Source organism: Vanellus vanellus (genome assembly GCF_965231255.1).
Source record: "Vanellus vanellus genome assembly, chromosome: 1".
In the NCBI taxonomy this organism is placed as follows: domain Eukaryota; kingdom Metazoa; phylum Chordata; class Aves; order Charadriiformes; family Charadriidae; genus Vanellus; species Vanellus vanellus.
Genome location: NC_138905.1, coordinates 40668148 through 40688014, shown reverse-complemented (window position 1 = coordinate 40688014; position 19867 = coordinate 40668148). Strand labels below are relative to the sequence as shown.

The 19867-nt window shown below is 38.8% G+C and overlaps 1 protein-coding gene across 1 annotated transcript in view; it reads left to right on the top strand.

The window, feature by feature from the left end:
• Positions 1-19867, top strand: part of PTPRR (protein tyrosine phosphatase receptor type R) — a 154507-nt gene that overhangs the window by 27767 nt on the left and 106873 nt on the right. The gene's annotated exons all lie outside the window — the stretch shown is intronic.

Sequence of the window (19867 nt, the reverse complement as noted above, 5' to 3'; positions counted from 1 at the left end):
AACCCTCTCCGTCCATTGCTCTACTGCTATTGATCTTTGCTCTCTTGGCCATGTTACTACTATCGTAGTTTCTTCAGTTGTAATAGAAAGGCATTGACTATAATCTTTGGCTCCAATACATAGTAATTTATTTTCTTGGCTCATCTACTTTAACATATAAGCTACATCTTTGCTTTCTTAAATCTTATTCTGCCTGGAGGCTGACTGACTCTGCCTCTATCTTTGGCTTTCTTTGTCTTTCCCTTGTCTCTAATTGTGGACCTGTTTCAAAATTATTTGAGGCTGATGCAATGCAAAAATACCTTCACTTTGATATCACATCAGCTGCCAACTAGCTCTCTAACAGCTTATTAGTTATGGAATGGATCACCCATTCCTTGTAGCAATTAAGCTGTACAGGAAGCTGATCAAGAACCACTGAAATTAAGTTTTCTGAGTCAAAAGCTCAAGGCAGAGGTATCCCAAACCCAAAGTTTCTTTTTAAAGAATTTTGAGGTTTGAGGTAAATTTTTGAGGTTAACAAAAAAAATAACTGGGATAAAATGGAACTGTTTAGACACTTTAATTAGGAGGCAAGGAGGAAATGAGAGTCACTCATTGCAAAATGGCCAAGATCCTAGAGCTCAAGGCATAGAGCTGCAATGGACACTCAGGTTCAAGTGCCTCTTTTGCCACATCCTGGTAGCAGCCAAGACTCACAAGGAGGAAATTAGTTAAATCATCTGAATCAGGTTATTTGGTGTCTTTGTTTAAATTTTAGGATAGATCTGAGACAGGATTATGCAGGGAGTGTTTTCACTGCACTTAAGATTGGTCTTGCCTTTAATATATGGGAGTTCCAGAAGGCTAAGTCTCTTTTAGACACTGAAATACTTTGCTCTCCTTTCCAGATCAATTTTTATTTAATTATTTGGACTGAGTGGAATCTGTGGTGTTGGTGGAAAAAGATTTGTCTGGAAGTCTAGTCATTCAATTAATCATGTGGCATACGGAGGACAAAACAATAATTCTTTTTTCTGAAGCATATATAGATCAGGGACTTGAGCTGAGATCTCCCATAGCCAACATAAAGCTCTAACCACAGATCATTTCTTATTCTGAAGTAAATCAATCTTCTTCAAGTCATCTTAGTGAGATTATCAGCAATATATTTTTCAGCAGTATAAGACACTCAGTTTTGAGAAGAAATTCTGGGGATGGGAGCTGGAGAAGGAAGCTATTCTTAGCTGTTCTTTTGCTAACAGCCTGTACAAAATCAGGAGGCGCTGTATTGGCACGAGTCTCAACACATTATCCTGATAAGGTTAAACTGAGTTCCTCATACAACCTAGATAGCAGCGAGTTTCTCCATCCTTGCTAGAGAAGAAAGTTGAAGGAAAAACTATAAAGTAAAAATGCAGACAAGTATTTCTGAAGAGGGAGATAAGACCACATGCAGTCCATGTGCTTTATCTGGTAAAGTGGGGAGGCAGAACTTGGTTTTCAGAGGCAATACCAGACAGGTTACATAAACAGAAAGGAATGAATAAAACTTTAGTGTGGGCAATCTAGCACACTCCATTATTCTGTGTTTGGAAAGATCACTTATTATCCATGGAAGCCTTTTGAAAATCCTCCATGTATAATCGGGAGTCATTTAGTTAAAATCATAATGTCAACTAGGCAATTATTTCAGCCAAAGTTGCACAACATTACTTCTGCATTGTTTTTTTCTTTCCTGAATTGTATTTTCTACTGTGACTTAAAACCTAATACTACTGATGTGAACTGATGTGAAACTTATGAGAAGAGTCCTAACTGCTTGATACGTTTTATGTTGCCCAGTATAAAACTTGTATTTCTCTCCATTTAATCAGGCATGTAACATATTCAAAAGCATTGATTCAGAAGAACATTGCTGCAGTTTTCATACATCCTTTTTTTTTTAATCCTTTTCTGTTTTGGCAAACCATTCAGTGCTTACCATGCACTATTCTCTACCTTTTTTGATCCTTCTCTTTCATTCCTGTAATAAGTTTGCTGGAGTTCTTGCCCCCCAAATACCTAGTCTGCAGTGCGTACTTAAGACATTTGTTTCATCATCTCTTCAAGCAGTCCCTAATGATTCTGTTCTTTGATCTACTCCCTCTCTGACTGTGCTGTGTGCAAGTCCTATAGATCCTTTAATCCTTTCTTCATGCAACCCTTGTCTTGTCTTTTTTTTAACATGCATTTGAGTTTCAGGTTATGATAGGAAAAATATCTAATCTTACCCAAAAAGCTTTCATAATAAATTTGAACTTGGAAAGATACTTTAAATAGCACATTTACCTTCCCTGATCATGCCCTCATATAGCTTTTGGAAGTGAAGCTCTACTTTTCTCCCTGACACACTCGTTGGTCTTCCGCACACTTCTGCCTGTGCACGCATCCCTTCTTAGAGTCATAGGATCATAGAATCATTTAGGTTGGAAAGGACTGTTAACATCATCGAGTCCAACTGTTAAGCTAACACTGCCAAGCTACCACTAAACCATGTCCCTAAGCACCACGTCTACACAAGCCTTTTGAATACCTCCAGGGATGGTGACTCAACCGCTTCCCTGGGCAGCCTGTTCCAATGCGTGACAATCCTTTCCATGAAGCAATTTTTCCTAATGTCCAATCTAAACCTTCCCTGGCACAACTTGAGACCATTTGCTCTTGTCCTATCGCTTGTTACTTGGGAGAAGAGACTGACCCCCACCTCGCTACAGCCTCCTTTCAGGTAGTTGTAGAGAGTGATAAGGTCTCCCCTCAGCCTCCTTTTCTCCAGGCTAAACAACCCCACTTCCCTCAGCTGCTCCTCATAAGACCTGTTCTCCAGACCCCTCACCAGCTTCGTTGCCCTTCTCTGGACACATTCCAGCACCTCAATGTCCCTCCGGTAGTGAGGGGCCCAAAACCGGATGCAGTACCTGAGGTGTGGCCTCACCAGTGCTGAGGTACAGCCACTTCCCTAGACCACACAATTTCTGATACAAGCCAGGATGCTGTTGGCCACCTTGGCCACCTGGGCACACTGCTGGCTCATATTCAGGTCCCCAGGTCTTTTTCTACTGGGCAGCTTTCCAGCCACTCTTCCCCAAGCCTGTAGTGCTGCATGGGGTTGTTGTGACCCAAATGCAGGACCTGGCACTTGGCCTTGTTCAATATCATACTGTTGGCCTCAGCCCATCGATCCAGCCTGCCCAGGTCTCTCTGTAGAGCCTTCCTTCCCTCAAGCAGATCTACACTCCCACCCAACCTGGTGTCGTCTCTTCTTCTCACACCTTCTCATTCTTCTCATGCTCTACTGTTTTACACTCCTTTTTGCATCTTTTCAGTACTACCTCACACCCCAGGCTACTACCAGGGTCTTGGCTTGCCTTTGGTTTTTAGTCACTTTCACCTTTGTCTTTATTTTCCCCTTTGTTTTCTGCTCCTTCTTTTAGTCTTGTAGCCTCAAACCATTTTACTGATCTCTTTTTCCTCTCCATTTTTACATATTTCTTAGCCCACACTTCTCTTTGGTTCCCTTGATAGTCTTTCCCTCTGCTGTATATGCTCTGTTTTTGCCCAGGGCCTTTCTGTTATGAGATCTCTGACAATGTTGTGGATATGCAGACATTTTCTTGAACTATAATGTGCATCTTCTCACCATATATTGTGACTGTACCCCAGATGTTCTCAGCTCTGGTTTTAGTCAGAAGTTTTGGTCTGGGTTTCTTTTTATTGTTATTTATTTTATTCATGGCAAATAACTGCTGTGGCTCACTGTATTTCTAAACCTATTTGCTTGTGTGAAGCTAGGAGAAACCAACCAGGGAATATTACTCCTGTTGGTATAGTCCACAGACTTCTGCATTCCAGGTGCTGTGGGGATTATAGTGAAGCATGTACACCCATAATTACAGACCTGGAATTAAATGATGATATAAGTGATTTCTGAAAATCCCATTTAAGCTTGGGACCAAAATATACTTTGAAGTCCAAGATTAAATTTCTCTATTTTTGTAAAGTGATAATGAAAAAAATATATTTTCACTTTGAAGAGGTTCATGTTTACCACATGAGCGGTGACTAAAAGAAACTAAATTAATGTCTGCTCAACTCAAAGACAATAAAAAAGTTACCTCAGCTGAAGTAGCTATTCATTTAAGATTAATTTATTTTAAGGTGTACATGTCAAAGGTCACTTATAATAATATAAAAATATGCGGTATTTCTTAAGTGTAGGCCATTGAAAAGATTGAATTTGTACTTTGTGGAGTTTTGGAGGAAAATGTCTAACACGTAGAAAATACTTAGTAAAATACCAAATAACAATATCGTCCACCAGATGTCCCTGTACTCATAGGTGGTAATGAACAATATTCATTCAACTGTCTAATTGCTTTTATTAAAGGCAATTTACACACAGTGTATGTATTTCCCAAGTCTCTGTTAACCACTGTGTAATGAGATCATGAATAAATGGCAATTACATTAACAGTATTTGAGAGCTGTAGTTATGAAAATAAATTACAGGAATTAACTGTTAAGTTTCTACTTTCCATCTCAGTTTTTTGTGCTTTTCCTTCTGTTGGGAAACAGTCTCTCTTTGTCATGAATTGCGTGGTAGAAGTGATAAATGTTGATCTCATATTTTTAATTTATATAAATGTATATATGTAAATATAATTAGTCATATAAATATTACCAATCAATATGTTCTTATCTACCTATCTATCTATAAAAGACTAAGTTGCTAGAACTGACAGAACTAGTGAGTTGAAGGAATGTGGCGCTTGTGGAGATTTCTTTTAACTTTGGGAGCTATCGGAGCAGACTGTAGTCACAGTGTCTTCATTCGTGCAGGGTGTATTGTTTCTGTCAGCTGCTCCCTTAGCTCTCCGTGCAGCATGCTCCAGCCAAATGCTCGGCTGTCGGCCCTCCATGCACGTTTAAGAGCTACAGCAGTACTGTATCTCTTCTAGAGTGGGGACTTAGGCTACTGCCCTCAAATCTCTAAATAACCATATATCTGACCATACCCAGGGTGGGAACTGGGCAAGTCTGCCAACATGTGTGCCTTTAAGCATCTTTGCCGATTTAAAGACACAACCTGACTTTTTAGTGATGCCACGACACAGGCAGGACAGCTTGTCCTCATTTTCCCTGGGATAACTAAGCTGCCAGAAGAGCATCTGAATCCCTGCTGGAGCAAGGCCCTGGCATGACTGAGAGATCCCACCCCAGGTGCTCACTTTGGCAGGTCTACATTGGTGGCTGTGCTTGGAGAGCGAGCTGGCAAAGAGTGGTGGCAGGCCACTTGGTCACAGGACCCAGGTCCAAGTCTTCCTTTCGTTTTCTGCATCAGTGCCACTGTGGCATAGCCCAGGTTGGTGATGTGCGGTCCTGGCAAGCTCTGATGACCTTCCCTACCTGTGTGCTATTGTGTGTCTTGACAGCTACTACACGTGGCCAAGACCCAGCTAACCTGGCGCCCTACGCGGTCTCTGCAGAGGGGCTAGCACTGCTGACAGCTGGCCTGCTCCGGTACAGACACCCATAGGCAGGGAGCAGCACTTTGGCTTGGAGTGGCCTCCTTTGGGGTACAAAGGAGGTACAACTCTTGGGAAAGGCCACGTGCTTAGTGCTCTGACAGCTGCCCTGGGTCATTTTTTCCTCTCCTTTTTGCTACAAGGAGCTGGTGGGTGATGACAGGAATCAAAGAGGGCTTCTTGGGTGAGACTGTGTGGGATGGGCACAAGATGTTTGTCTTAGCAGAGCCTGGGAGACACGCTCAGCAGACCCAAGCACTCTGCACTGTTGACATCCCTAAGCTGATCTAAGGTGTCTTGGGATCTTGTGTAGACCTTGCTTTTGGCCTGAGGTATTCTTGTAAGAATCCAAAAAAATTAATGTGGACAAACTACAGGTTTACAGAGCCAAATCTTGTGCACCTGCTAAGCAATACACACTTGTGGAAATCCCACCTCCAACAAGAGCCATCCATGTATTCTCAAGCAAAGTCCTGTTTTATGGAATTATGCTGGTGCTGAATGCATATTCACAAGAATTCATCCCGTATTTAGTCCTGATAAGTTAACTTAAAAGTGTGGACAGAATTGCAATTTTCTAATGGTAGTTGTGACTCTCCAGATGTTTCTATGCTTGGCAATGTATTACTTGATCAGAATCTTTGGTTTTAATAGTGGTTTTATAACCAATCTGTTGCTTTTTAACCATAGTTACAAAGTTTTGCAAAATGCATAGCCTTGAAGATTCTCTGTTGAATTTATTTATAGGCATTTTTGTTGTCTTTCTAAAAAAATAAGTGTTACCCAAAAAATTATTATTAAAAACAGCTAAATGTGTAGTGCCCACTAAAAGTGCCTTCTGATAATGTTGATAGAGCAAATGATACAGTTTCTATTATTTTTCAACGTGTTTGTGATTCTGTCTTTTAGTATATGCATGTGACTTTCCTGATAGGTGAGCAGTTATGTAAGTTTTCATATTAGATACATAGATTGATTCATCAGTAGGAATTCTGTCTTAATAAGATGACTGCCTTCTGGTTTCTAAGCACTGTAAGCTTGATTAAGTAAAGGGAAATCAGCAGGAGCCAAAGGAGGCAGGAAGGGAGTCGGAAAGAACAAATTTCTTAACAAATTTGGAGAAAGTAAGCCACTTCTGAAAGCAGCAGACATCCTGGTCTTGGTAGATGTGCTAAGAGTTTACCTTTCCTAAATTAAGATATCAACTGACACTTTATTATGTAAAAATATATCTTGTAATTATGTATATTTGTGTGTATGTATTTCAAAATAGCATATTGCATGGAAAGTTAAGTGTTTTCTTTTGAGTTTTTAGTTGCAAAGTTTTCTGTTTCCATAAGACATTATTATCTCTCAAACAGCTATCAAACAAAATAATAACAAAAAATGTTTAGTGCCACAGCCCAGTAAACAAGACATGAAAAGTTATTCCACGTCTGAGTATTAGAAAATGCTACTCAGATTTTCAAATCCATAGACCAATGCAGAAATAATTTATTTTTTAAATATTTTTTCTCCTAAATATATTTATTTTTATTAAAGTATTTTCATTTTGTGATATACCATTATATTAATGTAAAGAAGCTTTCAGGAAGAACGTTTAGTGAGAGTAAGAAGTTTTATGTGCATTTTAGCCCAACACAGTGAACTAAATTTATTTCAGTCAACTGAGCTAACTATATAACCTAATCCTGTTACTTTATTTGCAGTTTCCTGGATTATCTCTAGCTCTTTAATCTCATAAAGTACCACGTTTCTTAAACTGTTTGCATGTGTTGGGGAAAGGCATTGGCCGAAAAAGAAATAGAGACGACAAAATTTCTTGCACAACTTCCTTAATTTGAATGTAGGAATGTACACCACCTCCTGTAAAGGCAGTGATGAAGTCTGATTACGTAAGTACTTGTAATTTCTAAGTAGATTTTTTGCTTGAATCTAGAAGAAATGGTATAAAATAGGCAAAGGTATAATAACCAAGTTGTGACTTAGCTCTATTTTAGCAGTATATTGCTAATGCTGCAATAAAAGGGCTTTTATCTGTAGTTACTTGAAAACGCTCATTACATCTTGTGCTTTTAATGAGCTAAATTTCAGTTTACAGACCAATCTAGCACTGATTAATTCTACAATGATGGTAGTTATGAAATATTACAATACTTGTGCTAATCTCCTATATCATACAAACATGGCTAAGTTTTGGTCGGCAATGGCACGTTTTTTATGAAATTGCTTCCACAGCACTCTTATTAGAACTGTTAAAATCCTCTTACTGTGACTTAGAATTGTATTTATCGACAGAGAGTGTAACACCTGTCTTTAATCTGATAGAGCTTTATAAGGAGAATTGACAGAGGATTTTTAAAGTGAGGGGAAAATGTAGGCAGTGGGGGAATTGTCTTAAATAGCCTTTAACCATATACATTTGATTAACAGTAGTTTATTTGCTGTTGTAAAGTCAAAACATGGCTAAAAAAAGGGGAACAGTTCAGCAAGTCTGAGTGTTACCTATATGCTGCCTTTACAATGGAAAAAGGATCTTGGATAATATCTATACTATTATTTCTTTAATTCTTTTCTTTCATGCTTAGTGTACCTCCATGCCTGCGTGTTTTTTCTGTTACCTTGGTGTGGATTACAATATGTAGGTGTATGAAAAATATCCATGCGTACTTTGGGCCCAGAGATGTTTCTGTCCCAAGTTCTAGCTACATCTAGTTTGTGTCTCTGGGGATCTGTTCAAACGCTGGGCCACCTACTTGCCTGCGTCGTACTGAGGGAAGGGAGACAAAGGTCCCATCCTAGGGACACTTGCTTGAACTGGACACACCTTAGATAAATAGCTGCACAGGAAATGGTACCGTGTTCATTTCTAGTGTGGTGATAAAAGAAAAGGCTCAAGTTCACTGGTAGGACTAAGATCTCAGTACATACGAAAATGAAAGCTGCGGGCCAGCTCAGCAGATGAACGAGGAACGCAGAAGGGACGGAATGAGCCCTGTCTGCTCATACATTGTCATTTTGAGTCTTAGGAATATGACCATGAGTCTGGAAGCTCCCAGATTTCAGTGAGCATGGGTAGCTACATTTTTTTTTTGGTTTGAATAGCTGGTTGGGATTATATCTATGATGATATCAGAATATGTTTCTGATAGCTACGGTACTTGCTGTTGGTCAGTGTGACACTGAGCTCTGCCTGAGCGCTCCCTGCCAGAGTCTTCAGACCACTAGAGCTGCCCAGAGTGCAGCTATCCTTCATTTCTTGTCTTGTCCTTTTTTTCTTCCCATAAGGGCTAATAGCACTCATGATAGCCTTCTTTGAGGACAAACCTAATGCCTGATTTTCAGTGAACTAATCTGTTTACATTTGGCTTTGCTCCATCAATGACAAACAATATTAAGTCTATTAAATATCATCCTGGTATTTTAAAGCGTTTGACCATAAGTTTTGCAAAACAGTGCTTGAAGGTTGTTTACACAATGAAAAAAGCAATTCTCTTAACTTTGCGTATTAGTTATTTCTCATAACATTTGGATCGCACTCCAGGATAGATGTAATATATTCACAAAGGCAAAGATCCAGGAAAAACCTTTCCTTCAGCAGAGTAGCTGAAATGAACAAAATGTTCCTGGTTCTTTAATTGCTTTTCTTTCTCTGACTTGCCATATCACATAATAACATGAAATAAAACAAAAGTGCATCTGTCTAATCTTGTAGCACTCATTCAAGCTGAACTCCCACATACTTCAATTTCAACCTCTGCCTTTTGGTTGTGTTCCTCTTGCTACAGTAATAGAGGTGAAATACCTGTGACAGAAGTGGTACCAGAGAGGGTGGCATGTGGGAGAAGAGTAGTTTACTTGGATAACCACGGCCTTGTCAAGCAGTTTGTTTGATTGAGTTTTGGGGAGGAGGTTGGGAGAAGAATGTTCTTCTGAGAGTGTCAGAGCTGTGTCCTGGAGCTTGCTGCCTTTGGAGCAGGGCGGCTTCCCAATATGCGTTTCTTTTGACTACAGTCATAAATCTGTCAAAGCCTGCTCGTGTTTAAGAGATTGCTATGCCCTCAGACATTTTAGCCAAGCGCCTCCATATATAGAGATCATTCTCCTGAGCGTTCGCATGCTGGATTGACCACATAGGCCCCTTAGAAGCAGGAGTAGCAAATAAGGACGTTTATGGTGCGTATTGCAAAGAACTAGTTGTAAATGAGCCAGATCAGGTATTGGAAGCAGTGTAGCCATCATCGCATAGTAGCCATAGCTGCGGTGAACTTATATGTTTCAGGCAGCTATATGGGTTTCTCTACACTGCACCTCAAAATGCCATGACTCAGCAGGTGGCATCTGCAGACATTTGATGCGCAGGAAGGGACCATGTGGCCATAAAACCTCTTTTCTTCTGGTTCTTCAGCACAAGTGTGAGTGGTGCCACCAAATATCCTCTGAGCAGTAAGATCATAAAATAGTCAGCAAAATAAAGCCTCTGCCGTAAACAGGATATCAAAGTTATTGCGTGATATATATATATGCTAAATAGTCTATGTTTATTAATAATCATGAATAAGAGGGAAATTCATTTTTAATTCTCTGAAATGTATTAAACATTAAAAGATGGAATGAAATTCTGTTCAGGAACTTCAGCATAAAATGAGATGCGGTACCCAGTGGGAGATGTTGCTTTATTGCTTATAAATTAAAAATGAGTACTTTTTGTATGTGTTTGGTTATTATTTTCTAAGAAAGAATTGCTAATTTTTAGTAACTAAGTAAAAACTAGCAAATACCGTTATGACTAAATATTTACTGGATAAAAAACAGGGAGCAGAATCTAGGACTTGCCTCCTTCTGTGCCTAAAGCAGTCACTAAATTGCAGAGTCACAGTCACATTTCTTCTTTATCTCTGGGCTTCTTCTCTATATACTGAAGTGGCTTCAAAAGGATGAAGAATGGCGAAGTCCTAGAATAACCTCAGCCTTGTTAGACAGCACTCATTCTTGGGAAATGTGGCTTGAAAGTCTCCTTATAAGAGGGAGAATATTGGACCCACATCTTTTTTTATTTGGATGACATCCCTAATCCCTAAAATTGCTAGAAGGAAGTAATGACACAATAGCTACCATACTGTATTGGGTATAGAAATGGGCTAAGCATAAGCAAGCAAGAAAGCTCCCCCAGAGCTCTGAGTACGACTCCTTCTGATGTGGAATAGGGTTTAAACCATACCCCTGCCCACAGTGATCTTAGTTTGGTCACCAGCTCCAGCATGGATTTTATGCATGACCTGACTGTTTATGCCTCTGTTTCCCCTCCACTCGGTCAGGATATTATATGATTTTGCAAATACACAGTCATTGACAGTTTGTGAGTTTCTCAAATAAAACAGTGATGACTTTAGAAAGGAAAAAGCCTTCAAAAAATGAAAACCAGTATACAAATATATCTGAATAAGTGCTTCTGAAGGGAATTTTCTCAAACTAGCAGCAAGGAAAATCTGTATTCCCTGAGTTTCACGGAGAAAAATCTTGATTGAATTGCCTAGTTTTTTGGGTTCTTATAGTTTCAGTTTACAATGGGTTTATATGACATGGCTGAGTTCAATAGCAAGAAACTTGATGCAAAAATACAGTAGGTGTTTCCTAGTTCTGTTTTATCTGAAGTCAGATAATTCTTAGTCCACAGCTAAAAGCGTAGGCTGGTTTTCACTGCAAACTTTTAGAAATTAATTCAGTGTGTTTAGATTTGAGTGAAAACACACACAGTTTGCATTAAAATCAGAGTTCTAGGAAAGTAATTCCTTGTACTGCTGGGTACTGTAGAAGATCCAACGAACAGAAATTTTATATGCAGGGTATCCCCTTAAAGCCATAAAACTTAAAATGAAAATCACAATGCAGGGTTTTCGGCATTATGTCACAGGTAATGCATTCAGTAGGTTGGATCTGGCTTTACTTTATGAAGATAGATGATTTGTCATGAATCCACCTTTAGAAGAAAACACAGCACTAATATAACCATAAAAATCTGACATGATGAGATATGCCGCACGTAGAAACAAATCTACATTTGCTTCTACAACAATTTAAGAAAAGCATTTTAGTGAAACTATTGGTAAAACTGAGACTCAGACTATAAATATGTTTATTATTTTTTTGAGTGAAAGGCTTAATTTGCAGAGGGTGTGCTGCACGCAGATGTTGCAGGTAAGGCAAAAGCAGGGCATGAAATTACAGGCTGCCATCTCCTTTTAACAAATTAATTTTTCAGTCCTGCCAGTCAAAATTGAAAATTCATAATTAATGCATGGTGCTCAGTTTAAAGCTGTGGGAATAACAGACTTTTCAGCACTGAATTCTACTACAGCTAACAAGGCAGATCAGGGGGGTCAAAGCTTATTTCTTGTAGTCTGACGCAGGGAAGGAAATCCTTCTCCTCATCCTCAGTATCTTGATTTCAGAAAGCTCACATCATCTCCAGCATGTTTGCTTGGAAAAGAGAAGGCTATGAGAAAGAGATGATTGGTAAGACCCTATTTGTGCTATTACATGTCTTTCAGTATTTTGCAGGGGTTGGTGGTTAACACTGCAGATAATCATCCCAAACTAGAGAAACTCTGTAAGCAACAGTGATTTATAAATTGTAACAATTTTTTCACAAAGGATATAAATTTTAAAGGTAATGGGGCATGCTTTTAAACTCCTGTATATCTTTTCTTTTTTCTTTTTTTTTTTTCCTTTTTAAAGGAAAACCCTTAAATTTTTTTTCTTCTAATTTTGTCTAAATTGTGAATATTCTATAGAAAATTATATACATTTTTTAGAACAAAATTGACTTTATCTTAGTTTTCAACACCTCCCCTCCAATTTCACTGTTTTCTCTTATTTTCTCTTTTGCTATTATGTAATTCAGTAGAATTAATTGTACCTGTGCTTTTTTCAGGGTTGTTTTTTATGTCTTTCTTGCATTTTGTATTCTGTAATTCTTAAAAACTTGAAACGATTTGGATAAGGTAAATAAGCAGTAAGAAAAAAATACAAAGCACAAAGAGAAAAATAGGAAAACTGGAAAGGAAATGAAAATAACTAGCAAAGCTGGAAATAATTTCTTCTATTCCAGTTGATGACAAAAAATTTGGACTAGGGATGAAGAATTAGAGGGGGAAAAAGATGTATCATAGTTTTTGTTTTCCAAAAGTAAATCAGTGTAGAATTCCAACTGGAATGAGGTCAAGTTTACCAATTTGTTTGGTTTTGGTTTCTTTCTTTTTTTTTTTTTTTTTTTTTTACTTATAAATTTCATATTAAAAATATTCAGATGTTGTTTTCTTTGGTAAAAAATAAGACCAGGTTATTTTTCAATGAGAAAAATTTCAGACAGGATATGTCTGAACCCCAGTTCTTCTGGGGTTGATGGCTTTTTTGCTGTTGTAGATTAGAATCATGATATGGAAAAGTTTAGGAGCTGTTCAGTTTGCAGTGATCTGAGAAACATCCCCAAGCTGCCAGGTACCAAGTTGCAGTTCTGAGAGGTTGTAAATGCCAATGCCAACAGTCTTTTGATCCCCAGCTCCATCAGCTAAATCAGCTGGGCAAAAGGAATTTCTAGGTTTCATTTGCACTGTTGTGCATTGTCCCTTATTTGATGTAATTGTAGAATCATTTAGGTTGGAAAGGACCTTTAACATCATCAAGTCCAGCTGTTAAGCTAACACTGCCAAGCTACCACTAAACCATGTCCCTAAGCACCACGTCTACACAAGCCTTTTGAATACCTCCAGGGATGGTGACTCAACCGCTTCCCTGGGCAGCCTGTTCCAATGCGTGACAATCCTTTCCATGAAGCAATTTTTCCTGATGTCCAATCTAAACCTTCCCTGGCACAACTTGAGACCATTTGCTCTTGTCCTATCGCTTGTTATTTGGGAGAAGAGACTGACCCCCACCTTGCTCCAGCCTCCTTTCAGGTAGATGTAGGGAGTGATAAGGTCTCCCCTCAGCCTCCTTTTCTCCAGGCTAAACAACCCCAGTTCCCTCAGCCTCCCCAATGATGTTGTGCGTCGATGATGCATAGTTAAGGAAGAAAAATTAAATCTCTGTTAGGAAGAAAATATAGTCGTCTTTATCAAAGTTTCAAATGTTAGACTTTGTATGCTTTCTCAAATGAGAGAATTAAAGAAAGTTACAAGGAAAAAACACTGTAAATTATAGATCATCTTGCAGAGTCTGTCGTGGAGAAACCAGTGAAGTTCTAGGTCTCCTGGAAGTTTCGGCCTTTGCCAAGAACTGTTAACTCTATCTGCTATATGGTCAACTCTACCTCATTGCAGTGGCCATAGCGAGGTGAAGAAGGTCAGTGTAAGCGTGAGGTTTTACAGACAGCAGGGCAGTGTTCGGCAGCTCCAGTCAAGGACTAGTGCGTGGCCTCTGAGGAATGTGCACTGGCAGATCGTGTACCTGGGGAATTGCTCTGCAGGGTGGCTTCGCATGAATGATTCAGGTCAATATCTCCTGAGCAAAAAGTTTGCGATTTAACAAAAAAACCCCATACTTACGTTTTTCAGATTTACAGAACTTCTTATTATTAATTTTGAAATTTTTGTTAACGGCCTTGTGATACCGTTTCAAATTTTCTAACAGCATGGTAACAACTTAAAAATTGATTCAATTAAAAATAATTGTATCTTTCAGAGAAAATTCCCTCAGAAACAGAAGAAGTCACGTTATCTTGTTTAACTCCCGGCCTTGCCTTGGTAACTGGATAAAAGAATTTGAATCAAAGCTAGTCTTCACACAATATGTTCTCTACTTTAGAGTTTCTCTAGCTTACATATTATACAAAATTTATTTAAGGCTTTCAAAGAAAGCAGTTTCTTTCTAATTCTAACTGTGCATGTCTGTGTGTGGATCTGATGTACAGCATAGTCGCTTCAGGATGGCATAGAATAATTGAAAAAGGTCAGTTTGTACAAAAAAAACCCCGCATCTATGCACATGCTGGAATTATGAAAGTACAATTTTCAGCATTGTAGGGAAAAGAGGTGATCGTTCAAAGCAATACGGCCAATATTTAGTATGTTCTGGCTCTTGTATGCATGCATATACGCAAGTGTGTACGTGCATGGTATCATTCAGTGGTATTATCCATTTTGAAACTGTTCTCTAAAGCAATTTCCCATATATAAGTTTGCCAGCGCATATTCCTCAAAGTAGCACGAAGTCTCTTTGCTCAAAATAGCACTTAATTGTCCTGTCCTGTGTCATTCCCCATATATACATGGTTGTATCTATAGCTATACACATTTTATATATATAATATGTATATATTTTTATACAGTTAATGATATATATCATACTTAGGTATAGTTGTTATGGTACAAGTCTCTAAAATGTTTAATAAATTTAATTTTTGTAAAACAAGTCTGTCAAAACAGGTTTCAAACACCCCAGTTATTTTAGGGTAGAGAATTTTACAGCCACAATGCTCAGAGAGTAGTGATTTTTTTAAAATCTGGTGCTGTTTCAATGCTGCAAATGTACACTGGAGATTTGCACTGAAGTAAAAACTGAGTTGTTTCTAGGTTGCTCTTTGTTTATCGTATTAAAAACCATGGTGTATTCTTCCCTGGATGCACACATGTGACTCCCCATTAGCATTACAGTATCACACAAGCACCGAGGAGATAGAATAGTTCCCCAAGGCCTTTATGTTATCCTCCATGCATTAAATCATGTGGAGCGGAACAGAATAATCTGAAAATATGAAGGCTTTTGAACTAGGGCTATTGAACTGTGTTATCCTTGCTGCGCTAATTCCACAGAATCAGGAACAGCAACAGAGCTGATATAGACAGATATGCCCAAAAAGCATACAGATATTTTTCTAGCCTTCTGGAAGGCAGTGGAGGACAAAAGGTTGCTCTGCTCATGTAGATATCATTGCTAAGTTGCAGAAAAAACGTGAATTGTTGGGTGTAAGGAAGAAATTTTGTAGAACATTTTTTTTAAAGTGTTTTCTCAATCAATACTGCCTTTTATCTTTGTACAGGCATTGATGACTAAGGTCTCTCAATAGGTCATTAACTATAAATTTATTACTGTTCTTCAGCCTTAAAGTTCGTGGAAACATGAGCTTTTCATTCTGAATAAAGCATCATATCTTTGTAATATTAAAGAGTTTAGGTAATTTGGGGGGGGTGTCTAAAGCAATGTGTTTTACTGAAAGAGCCTTTTCTAATAACAACTTATTCTGTCAGGGAGTTTTGACCAAGTTTTTAGGTTGCTTTTGAGCAAAACTAAGACAAAAACATAGCAAAAGCTTTTGGCCAGTAGCTCTAAAGCTAATAACATTGGTGTGCATTTTCCATCGTCCAAGACGTGTCAAGCTGTTCTTTTAAATTTGAGCTTGCTTAGAAATATCAGTTGTTCTTTGCAGAAAGTTTAGAGAAAACTAAAAATTCTAATGAAAATGTTTCTTGGAAACCAATTAATTTCTTTGGATTTTTAAAAAATATTTGGGGTATATTGCATGTATCTTTATGAAAGATATAGTTAGATTTTTCCCAGCATATTCTGAATGAATTTAACAGCCTGGTCAGTAATTTAGTTCTATTAATATATAATCTCCATTACCATACCTTTATCTGTTTAAAGTTCATATGTCTTCCTGGCTGTGATCATGAACTCTTAGGCAGTAACCTTAGCTTGCAAATATTTGTTCACTTATTGCTGGTTGTTGTCCTTCTTACCTGTAATAAAGCTAAGTAAACGGCTACAGGCAACATATGCTTATCTCATTGGCAGGCTGCAAAATGATGAATCAGAGTGAATAATTATTTGAAAAACACACTGTTTCAGAGCAAAGAAAGCCACCCACCTTGTGTCATCTTAGAAACTTTTAAATATATTAGGAGAATATTGCCTAGGAAGGCCAGACTGATCCAAATTAGTAGGATGTTAACATTTATTTGTAATGTAAAGAGACAGAGTAAAAGGTCACAGAAAAATTTCATTACTGTAAATCTGCCAGAGATGTAGCTTCCCCCTGATACGGGACAAACTGTTCTGTAAAAGAAGTGTGTTTGAAAATCTCATTTTGATAGGACTTGTTTCATTACTCCCTGCACTCAGTGGCAAATGTTCTGATGGTATTAACGGCACACAGCTACTTACCTGCAAAGTGCAATCATCTCTTGCACCTTCAGGATTTTATTCAGTAATTAATCCCTCCACTGATGTTTGGGGAGGTCAGACTCTCATTGGGTTGTCTCAGTACTGGGATACAAGGCTGGCATGAGAGGTTACTCGTAAGGTGAGAACTGATCTTGTGGCGGCTACAGCAGGAAAGAAGTGATGTGGCAGCGCTGGGTAGGAACTAACAGAATGAAAAAAAACCCAAAGGACCAAAACTATCAGTTCAGGAACATGAGATTTCTTGTTTAGCTTCTTCACTGAAGATAGGTGGTATGACTTTAGTTGGTTTTGCATTACTCATTGGTGACTAAAGGTCACTTCTTTCTAGTCCTTTTCTATCATTTCCTTACCATGCTACGTTTCATCTTACGTTTCTTATCCTGTCTTATTTCCTTTCTCTTTTCTACTCATTTCATCCCTAGGAAGGAGGAGAGGGGGAGGAATAGTGGCTATCTCTAGTAGCATTTCTCCCTGACATTAGATTTATTCATGACTCAACTATACGGCTTCCCTAATGATTAATACTAAATTTCTTGACCTTCCGCTTCGCCACACAGATTGACAGCTGTAGATGAGAGACCAGTAGATGAGTGGAGGTTGCCAGTCCATCCACATCATCCTTTTCCAAATTCATTGGTTCCCTCCTGTCTTCTCTCCAGAGGACCTTTTCTGAGGAAATTTGCTGCTTCCTTCCCTGACACCACAGGAGGCCATGTTAAAGAAATCCAGTCTTCAGTCTTCCCCACTTACCCCTGTGAAAAAGCAGGTTAACTATAAAGATCTTAATCTGTATTTCTGTTCAAAGGTATTCTTCATTTTGGATCTTCTTCAGGCCTTCCACTGCCATGTTATACCACCATGTGCTGCCTTTCCATTTTTGCCATATATTCTGTAGAAAATCACCAGGAAATCTTTCAGTGTCCTTCCAAATCATGTCATGATTGGCCTGTGTGTCCTTTCCATCAAATATAGTGTATCATCCTATTCAAAAGTGTTTTCCTGCACGGTGTTGTCTGTATACCTTTTTTGTAGCAATTTCGTAAGCTTCTGTCAGATGAATTCCTTCAGTGGTCCCATGTAAGTATGTGTATATCCTATAGCTATGTGAAAGCAGACAGTCAAGGAGGTCCACGTGAAGAACCACCTTGAAACAGTATCTGAGGTTTTCTCTATTCTTCTTCCCACTCAGTTCTCCAGTGAACTGGTGAAAAAGGTTTCTGCAAAATGCTTTAATTTTTTATGAAGCTGTTGAAAGGAGCAAGAGTTATATTACCTGCTGAGAAAAGAAGGTCCAAGTGGGCACATAATATTATTATTTGAAACTGTCTGCTTTAGCAGGAAACATGTATTGCATACATTTGAAAAGTTGTCTTGGCCTCTCGGCACAAGCTGAGCTGTTCTCACTTGTTACTAAATTTAGCATGACTGCACAGAAACAGAAAGCAAAAGAGCAAATAAAGCCTGAATCTTCACTTCCGTTAATAGTTAATTGTTACCTGCATAATGTCTTGCTTATGAGATGATACAGGACAGACATTCTGTGACATTATTAGAGACAGGAAAAAATCGTGGAAGAAAATCTGCAAATAAATGTGGTCCTCAGAGAAATAAAACCTTCTGAGATTTTTCTTCCCCTTATAAAACACTTAAGCTGGCCGTCAGACTCTAACAAGGCATACATCTGGGAAAGTAAATCAATGGTAATGTTTCATAAGTAAAAAAAAAAGGGAGCTCAGATGCTCTTTAAAGGTTTTGTGGTTCTGTATTGGTTGTGTTAATGAAGTTCATTCTCTGTAGATGGTGTAACTGCACATGCTAATGCTTCCTGCATTACTGAATGAATTCCCTTTTCTCTTATGGCAGAGCAAGTCTCTGGTGCGAAACTGAATTCATGACGAGATATAGGTCAATATCTCCCGTCTGATGAAGGCGATCCTCCCACCAGCCTGGAGAGAATGTGGGTGGTAATGAGAAGGGCGCAGGTATTAGCAGAGATTGAAATAAATGAATTGAGCTCTGCTTGGTGGCAAAAGTATCAGTTGTTCTAGTCTTGTGGGCCTGATGTTTAGGAACATGCCTGATGATACAGGATAAAATGGAAAGTGGAGAAGCAAACAAGTCATCAGCTTTTCTGCTTTGGCACATAATTCATGCTGTGCCTGAGACTGGTAGACAGAACAAAACCTTCCTTTAAGGGAGGACGGCCATTTCCTGACTTGCTTGTGGGGCCTTCTGGAAAAGCAGAAGAGAATACAAATGAACTAGCATCTGTAAGTTGCTGGTTAGGCCACTGTCAGTAATGGGAAAGGTGATCCCGTGCAGAAGGAAACATCAGCCACTCAACAGTAATTATATCCTGTTTGAGATGATGGTGAGCAAAAACCGATATGCTGGTGAGAAACAGAGGTGGCGATTATCCTTCACAACAACTTTCAGCTCTGAGAGTGGCCTTAAACTGCCTCTCCTTCAACAAGTGATTTGATTTTTATTGTAACGGTAGTTTCTAAACCTGACTCCTACTGATAGTGTAAAGGAAGGATTTAAGCCTTTCCAAGGACTCTCTAAATTTGCAGGGGTCAAGCGTTGTGAGAAAACATTTTTACGGTAGTGACACGATTATTTGTATGTGAATAGTTTATTTCCTAGGGCTCTTTGGTAAAATAAATAATGTGGATAAGTGCTCTAACACACATTTCCATTGCCAGCAAAGAATAGGTGCTTCACCAGGCTCTGAAAAGCTATGACGAGCTGCTGCATAGAGATACGTTCACCATTAGAGTGCCTCTCCGCATGTTCAATAACAGGCAATGCCCGCTGGGTAACTGATCGGTTACCTCACGTCCTCTTTAGAGTTGACATGAGACTTGCAAGCAACCCAACTGTCACCATGTGTTTCAATTAGGCTTGATTCCCTTACCTAAAAAGGTCTGAAAAGCTAATTGGCACAGAGGTACTTTTGTCCTCCAGTTGCAGGGAAAGATACAATTACGCAGGAGACAGGGGAGAGGGAATGCACAGGGCAATGATGTCTCCCACTGTCATTAAAATATTAGGTAAATCTGGAAGAGTAGGGATCAACGTAGCTAGAGATAAGGAGAGGGAGCAGTTACATTTCTCCCTGACAGGGACAGGATTTTATG